Raw genomic sequence first — 8,728 nt, forward strand, 5'->3', positions numbered from 1 at the left:
CCCCAGGGCAGAGTAGGGCAGGAAGTAGCTCTCAGATCCCAAGGATCACATCCAGAAGCAAAACCCAGAAATCCCCTAATCCTTAAGAGTCCTACTTCCCAGGGCCTCAGGCTCTTCAGGGGTAGGACCTATCCCTCCACTAAGGCCCATTGATTTAGATAACTCCTGTGTTTTGAGCACCAGATCACTGAGGCCCCAAGGTCAAGATTCTTGCCCACCAAGAATTCCCCCTTCACCCCTGTCTATCCAAAATACAGCTTTAGGCCATGAATGATCTCTGCTTCTTTTTCCTAAGTACTGCTAATAGGGAAGATTCCCTCCCCAACTGCTGGGAGGACCCAAGTTCTTAACTTCTTGGAGGAACCAGATTCCAAATCCCTGCAGTGGCCTAACAGACTCCTCAGATCAGCAGAGGGAGCTGTCCCAGAGGTCAATTCAATCCCCCCAGACACAGCTAGGGCCTCTATCAGACAGAGATTTGTTTGTTCCTTCCCTGATCCCACTCTGGATAGTGGGATGAACTCCCCTGACACTGTGCATATTGGAAAGCCAAGGCAACATTCAGGATGCCTGATATTTGAGGTCAAATGATGATGGGGTGAGGGGGGGAGCCAGGTGGGAAGGAAGGAAGGGAAAGAAGATACTTCTATTACTGCTATTATTCTGGCATTAGGGTGAGGAATGGGGCTTCACACTGGTTGCAGCAGGAGCTCCCTGGACAAATATTGCCCTGGCCACTTTGGATGGACTATAGGTCAACCTTACCCTCTTTTCCTTTCCTTGGTTATTGAGAACTCAGACCAAGTATTCAAGGAGTAATTGAATGGATTCCCCATCCCATCTACCTAGTACTTCTTCAACAGACCTTCAAAGCATCTGGGTCCCTCAGTCTTTCTAGGAGAAAACTAAGGCAGAGACAGGTCTTGCCAAAGTTACTGTGTCCTCATGAAGGGATGAGGCATAAGGACCAGCCCTGCCCAGGAAGCCAAGCCATCCACTTTCTGACATGTGTAGGGGTCTTTGGAGTTAATAGTGTGTGTGTGTGTGTGGGGGGATCACAGAGAATAGAAACTAAGGGGCTTAGAGCCAGCCCCTTTGGTCACTCTGATTCTTGGTGACAATATCCCTCTGTCCTGAAGGGCCCCATGCACAGTACCCTCCTAGCATCTGAGAAACAGTGCAGGGAGAGGTGAGACTGAATTTGTGGACCAGGAAAAGCTCCATTCTCTTGCTCCCTATTTGACATGAATCCCAGCTCTTCCTCTATCCCTCAGGGCATCCCTCCCAAGACTAGCTCGGCATCAAGTCAGTTCTATCACTCAGTGCCCAGAGTAGCCTGGCTATCTGGGTGCGGCTAAGGGTATGTGAGGGCACTGCTCAAGTCAAGAGTCTGTGGACTGATAGCTCACTCTGGTGAGGCTGGAACTCAGGGAGCCACCAGTCATCCATGTTGCTTTCTGATGCAAACTAGGACCCCACAGGGCTAAAGATGAATCATGGATGTACAGTTGCTCTCCCCACATCTCTCCCTAGAGAAAACTCAGGGAAACTCCTTCATCTTAGGCAGAGCAAGAGGCCTTTCTTTACTCCCTCCTCCTCTCATCTGTCTGCAAGTACTTTTCCTGGTCTGGGCCAGAAATCTCAGGAGGATGATAAAGGGGAGGGAAAAAGGTTTCAGACCTTACCTGAGAAGTATTCTGCCTCCTCCTAATACCCTGAGCATAGAGGCTGGAACAAAACTCTAAGCTCGGGGCTTTACACATTTTTTGTGTCCTGTGTCCATGGGTTTATGCATCCCTTCTCAAAATAATGCCTTTTTAAAATTTTTTTTTTTTTGCTTTTTGGAGTGGGGCAACTGGGGTGGTTAAGTGACTTGCCTAAGGTCACATGGCTAGTGTTAGAGGCTGGATTTGAACTCAGGTGCTCCTGACTCCAGGGCTGGTACTCTATTCATCATGCCACCCAGTCACCCCATCAAAATAATGTTTTTAAATGTTTAAAATACATAGGATTACAAAGGAAATTATAATTATAATGAAATAGTTATAAAATATTTTTTAAAAACCACCCCCACCACCAAGTTCATGGACCCCAAGTTAAGCATCCCTTGAGTCGAAATGCACACTGCAGCTGAGTGGGTAGTAGTGGGCGACACAGTGCTGTAGCAGTAGAAAGAGCTCTGGACCTGGTGCCAGGAGTTCGAATCCCAGCACAGATACTTATTAGCCAAATGGCCGTGGACGGGTCATCTTATCCGCTTCTCTGAAGGTCTGTTTTCTCATTTTAAAAAGAGGAATATTTGGCAGCACCCACTCACTACACAGGGCTGTGAAGAAAATGTTTTGTAAACCTTAAAGTGCTATAGAAATTTATTATTTTCTTTCTTACCTAAATGATGAGGGAGGTTAAGATTCCAGTCTGAGGACTAAGGCTGAGGATCGGTTTTTACTTCCTATGTATGCCTAGTGTGTTATGTAGCCCCTGGCACATAGTAGGCACTGAATGTTTGTTGACTGACCAACGGACCTAGAGGTAGATAGGAAAGAGTAAGGCTGGGCAGAGTCTAGGGATAGGGAGACCCAGGTAGAAGAGTCCTAGGCAGAACAACCCTGGAGTTCTGTCCACCCCTTTCCCCCCATCTCACTGTTTCCCTTGTCTGAGTTTTTCACTGATTCTTCCAGCACAAGCAATCCCAGTGGGAAGGGTTGGGGGTGGAGGGGGGGGGGGGGGAAATAAACCAAAGCTACTGTGACTTTGAGTCTGAGATGGGAGGCACAGACCCAGGATGAAGGGAATGAAGTAATGGAATGCCTGCCTATTCAGGGAATAGGGAGTGGAGCTCCTGGCCAAGAGGGTCAATCCCAGGTTTTGCCTCTGGCTTTGCAAAAATCATTATCACAGTAGCAAGGCATTGAATTTTTGGTTTAATTTCCAAGAGGAAAATCTTCTCCAACTTCTTGCTCTGTCCTTCAGAAGGATATATGAGGAATCAGATGGAAAAACCGGCATGGGTAGGGGTTGAACAGAGGCATCTGTCTGGGGCCTTTAGGTGATCCCTCCCATGAGGGAGTAATTACCAGGGCAATCTCCAATACTCTTCCCTGGCTATTAAAGTAGACTAAGCAACTAAGTGGCCCAGTGAAGAGTATGCTGGACATGGAATCAGGCAGACTCAAGTTCAAAACCTGCCTGAGACAGTTACCAGCTGTGTGACCCTGGACAAGTTTGTCTCAGTTCCCTCCATTGTAAAGTAGGGATAAGAACAGCACCTACCTTGCAGGGTTGTAAGGATTAAATAACATTTGTGAAGTGCTTAGCACAGTGACTGGGACAAAGTAGGCACCATATAAATGCTTATTCCCTCCCTCCATCCCTCCCTACACAAGTCACTCAACCCCTCCATGTCTCAGGCTTCTCATCTGTAAAATGGAGAGGGGTGTGTGTGTGTGTGTGTGTGTGTGTGTGTGTGTGTGTGATATAATAATAGCACCTACTTCCCAGAGTTGTGAGGATCAAACAAAGTAACACATATACCTAGCTATATAAATGCTAGCTCTTAGGTTGGGAAGCCAAACTAGCACTGACCAATTAAGCGAAAATATAACTCCATCTTACTCCAAGTGGGACCAGCAGTACTCTTAACAAATACTCCCTTTCCTCAGGGGGCAGGGGTGTGTGTGTGTGTATGTATGTATGTATGTGTGTGTGTGTCCGTATTCCTTAGAGAAGTGAAATAAGGGGATGACATTAAGCTCATACTGTAAGAAAGTCAGTATAATCTAAATATAATAGATGCCAATGGATTGTAAGCTCCTCAAGGGGAAAGCTGTCTTTTGCTCCTTTTTGTAACACTGCCACTTAGTTCAGAGCCTGGCATCTGGTAAACCTTTAATAAATGTTTATTGACCAACTGACTGTCTGACTGATCCGGCATCAGAAGACCTAGATTCGAATCCAAGTTACTTCCTTTTGCTGAAACTTAACTTCCTAATTCATAAAATGAGAAAAATAATATTTGTCTCCCTACCTCAAGGAGTCAGTTTGAAGAAAGTGCTATAAGAAATTTGAGCTATTGTTAAAGAATGGAATCATGGGGCTCATTCAGATCTTATCTCTAAGCTTCAGTTTTCCCATCTATAAAAATCCAAGGGTTAGAAGGAACCTCAGAACTCATCTTACTTGAGTATGAATTCCCTGTATAGCCTCCCTGACAAATGGTCATTTAACCTCTTCTTAAAGGAAACTCATTCCCTTCTGAAGTGGCCCATATAACCTTTGGATGGCTCTAACTTGGGTCTTAATACAAACCCAAGAAACTCCAGAACTCCAACCCCAAGAAAGGAACTTGGAAATTTGAGAGTATCAGATGTACTTTGTGGTTTCCCCACAATAACATTTACATAGCAATTTGAGGTTTCCAAAAGCTTTCCTTAGAGCCCTGAGAGGTAGATAGTACAGGTTATGGCCAGAAAACAGGCCCAGAGGTGAATTTACTTGCACACAGTCACATGGCCCTAGTAAATGCCAGAGGTGGGTATCAGATTTGCTAACATGACAAAATAGGAAAAAGATAAATGTTGGAGAAGACATGGGAAAGTTGGAACACTGACACATTGTTGGTGGAATTGTGAACTGATTCAACCATTCTGGAGAGTAATTTGGAACTATGCCCAAAGGGCTATGAAACTGTATATACCCTTTGACCCAGTAATACAACTTCTAGGTCTGTATCCTGAAGAAATCCAAAGAGGGAAAAGGACCCACATGTATAAAAATACAGATAGCAGCTCTTTTGGTGGTGGCAAAGAATTGGAAATTGAGGAGATACCCATCAATTGGAGAATGGATGAACAAGTTGTGGAATATTCTTATGCTATAAGAAATGGTGAGCTGGCAGATTTCAGAAAAACCTGGAAAACTTACATGAACTGATGCTGAGTGAAGTGAGCAGAACCAGGAGGACATTGTACATAATAACAGCAACATTGTGCTTAAGTCTTCTCAGCATTGCAACAATCTAAGACAATTCCAAAAGACTCATGATGGATAATGCCATCTATATTTAGAGAAAAAACTATGGAGTCTGAATGCAGATCAAAGCATACTATTTTCATTTTTTTCCCCCTTTCTTGTGTTTTTTTCCCTTTTATTCTGATTCTTCTTTCATAACATGATTAATGTGGAAATATGCTAAATATGATTGTACATGTATAGCCTATATCAGATTGTATGCTGGTTGGGAAGGGGGAGGACAGGAAGGGGAGGGAAATTTAGAACTCAAAATCTTATAAATGTGAATATTGAAAACTAAAACTAAATTAATTAGGAAAAATAAATGCCAGAGATGAGGACTCAGATCTGACCAATGAGTTCTCTTCCCACCCCATCCCTATGCCTCTCAAACAGTGGTCTTGACCTTCTTCTCCACCACCCAGCCAACCCCATCCACAGTCCTGCTGGTTTATCATCTCCTTGGTTTGCCCTGGCATTGATCATCCCAGTAGCTCATTACAGTAATCAAGCCCTCCTGGATGTCCCAATTAAGCTTAAGTATCCATTCATGCTACCCTAGAGCCCCAACAGCTGCAGGAATTAATCTATAAACTGCTATGTGAGGAATGGCCCTTGGGTCCTAGGGATCCCAAGGGGCAAGGGTTGAACTCTCTCTAAATGAGACATATGGAATGTCTTTTAATTATTGGGCTCCCTACCTCAAATCTTTCCCCACTCTGGTCCATCCTTCATACAGCTGCCTGGGTGATTTCCCTTAGGTATAGATCTGACTATGTCTCTCACTATCCTACTGATTGATCTTAAGTGGCTCCCTATGAGAAAATACAAATTCCTCCATTCAGCTTTTAGATTCCTTCACAACCTGGGCCCAATGCATCTTTCCAGCCTCATTATTCCTCCCTTTCCCACACTTCCAGCCAAACTGGCCTTCTCTTTGTTCCTCACACACACAATGGTCCGTTTTCTGCATTGCACTGGTCCTGTGTACCCCATGCCTGGAATTCGCTCTTTCCTTCTCACCTCATAGGACATTCTGGACTCCCTCCTCCCAACTTCTAATGTCCTTCTAGCCATCCACTACATTATATTTCATATATATATTTCTTCTTGTATATATGTACTTGTCTGCCCATAGAATGTTAGCTACTTGAGATGGACATGGTTTCACTCTGTATTTTTATCACTAGCACTGGGCACAATGGTTGGCCTGTAGTAAGTGCTTAATGCTCATTGACTGATTTGTATTCCAAGTTCTGAGACATAGCAAGCCCTTTTCTTGCATACTCACAAACCCAGGGGAGACAATCCAACATGCAAAGGCTTTAAATCTCATGGGGTGTGGTGAGAGGACTGGAGGGCAGAATTCTGAGCTCAAGTTCTAGGTCCAACGATTCTAGGTCAGGTGCACCTGGACAAATTATTTCACCTTGCTAAATCTGGGTTCCTCATTTTATTGTTATTGTGATAGAAGTGCTTATGATATTGGAGAGCCATAGAAATAGGAAGCTCTTCTTAAATACTCAAATGATTAATGCAGATTGGAACCCCGAAGCTTGTTTCAGTCCATCCGGTGTGATTCCAGTCTCTGTCCATTTGTCCAACCCTAAACTCTCCTCACCTTCAGTCTGGAAACTCCAACTGCCTTCCTTGCACCGAATGTCTCATAGTCACCTCAAACTCACTGTGTACAAAACTGGACTCACTATCTTTTCTCCAAAAGTTTCCCTTCTTCCTAACTTCCCTTTTACCGGCAAGGGCCCTACCATGCTCCCAGTCCCCAAGCTCATTTCTCAATTCCTCACTTTCTCTCACCCTCCATCCCTACTGCGGCCAGTGCAGTTGGTGGGCTAGCAAGCGGTGAGAATAACAAGACGGAGGTGTAATCAATAGTCTATTTATTACAGGACCATTTCATACAGAGCCAAAGATGCAAGGGACTCACAGAGTTTATATGCCCCTCCAAAAGAATATAGACACCCCAAAAGAATGCAGACAATGTACAAGGACCCTCTCTTAATCTTGTTTACTATTTACCCTTGCTTAAGGTTAGTTATTTATTAGGGTAATATCCTAGGACCACATCCAGAGGCATAAACAAAAAAAGATTACAGGCCCTCTTGCTTATCTGCCCTGTAACCTTGCAGGTAACTGTATAGGGCAGGGGGACTATTCCTTTAGCGGGGCCAAGGGACCCCAAAAGTTCTCTACACATCCCCGATACCCAATTAGCTGTAAGGCTATGTGGCTCAGTGGATAGAGGATTAGGCCTGGAGTCAGGAAGACCTGAGTTCAAATTTCAACTTCAGACCCTGGGTAAGTTGAAAACTCTGCCTGTTTCCCCATCTGTAAAATGGGAATAATAATAGCACCTATCTTTCAGGGTTGTTGTGAGGAAGGAAAAACGAGGTCATTGTAAAGCAGTAAGTTCTATATAAATGTTAATTATCATTATTATTTACCTTTGTCACATTACTTGTACCTATCCTTTTTCTCTTCAGACAATGTCACCACTCTGGTGCAGACCTTTATGACCTTAGGCCTGGACTATAATAATAGCTTTCTGAAGGGTCTCTCTGCTTCAACTCTGTCCTGGCCATCCCCCACTTGGGGGATGGATATTCCTAGAGCACAGGATTGACCATGTCTCTATTACACACACACACACACACACACACACACACACTTAATTAACTCCAGTGGCTCCCTATTGCTTTCCAACATCAAATTTAAAACCCTCAGCTCTTTACAACCCGGCCCCTGCCTACCTTTCCAGTCTTTTTACACCTTCCTTTGCCCACCCTCCTCGGCTCCAGTGACTCTGGCCTCCATCGCTCAGCTCTGTACCTTTTTCTTGGCTGTCCTCTGATACTTGTGTTGTGGCTTCCTTCAAGGCTCAGCTTCAACAAGCAGTCTCTCCGTCTTTCTTGAGAGGCTTCTCTCTGGGTTTACCTCTAATTTTCCATGTATAATTTTGTTTGCACATTGTCTTCCTGTTAGAGCACAAGCAGAAGTTTGCCCTTCTTTGCTTCCCCAGCCCTTAGCGAAGTGCCAATGACTGTTAACTTCAGCTTGAGCCCCTTGAGGGCCCCACTCAATGTGCCCAGGACTTTCCTACACTTTTCCTCATATAAGGATGCTAGCAGAACCGGTGAGCCGGATATCAGCTGTCCTCACACACCAGCTCACCCTCTTTCATGCTTCTTCATTTCTTTGAAGGCATCTTTTACTCCAAATCTCTTCCTGAGGCCTTGTTTGTAATGTTTCAGTCTTCTCACATCCTCTCCCACCTCTCTCCATTGCCCTCTGGGTGATAATTTCCATTTTCAATCCAGTGACCATGGTAGCATTCCATGATTTCTTGTGGTTATCACTAACATCTCTCTCCTATTATAGGAGAATGATGTCTAGGATGTGGACTGTCTGGCCCTAGCCACTGGCTGTGGATGTAAGGCAGAGCACAGCAGAGTCAGCCTTGGAGTTGGTTAGAAAAAATTAAGGACACATGTTTCTTGTGAGCTTCCAAAAAATCAGTATAAATATGCCAAAGGAAGGGACTGTAGAAATCCAGTTCACGTTCAAGCATCCCCAGGGATAGCCCTGTGGAAAGCTCAGCTGCCTCCACCTCAACATACCCTGGCTCTTTTCCTGAGAGAGTACAAACCCCGAAGTGGCACCCTCAGCCCTATTAGTGACCTTGCCTTGTAAAACCCCTGAG

This window comes from Petaurus breviceps, unplaced genomic scaffold (assembly GCF_028583685.1).
Source record: "Petaurus breviceps papuanus isolate PSGF00001 unplaced genomic scaffold, PetGlider_PUasm1.0 90760, whole genome shotgun sequence".
Lineage (NCBI taxonomy): Eukaryota > Metazoa > Chordata > Mammalia > Diprotodontia > Petauridae > Petaurus > Petaurus breviceps.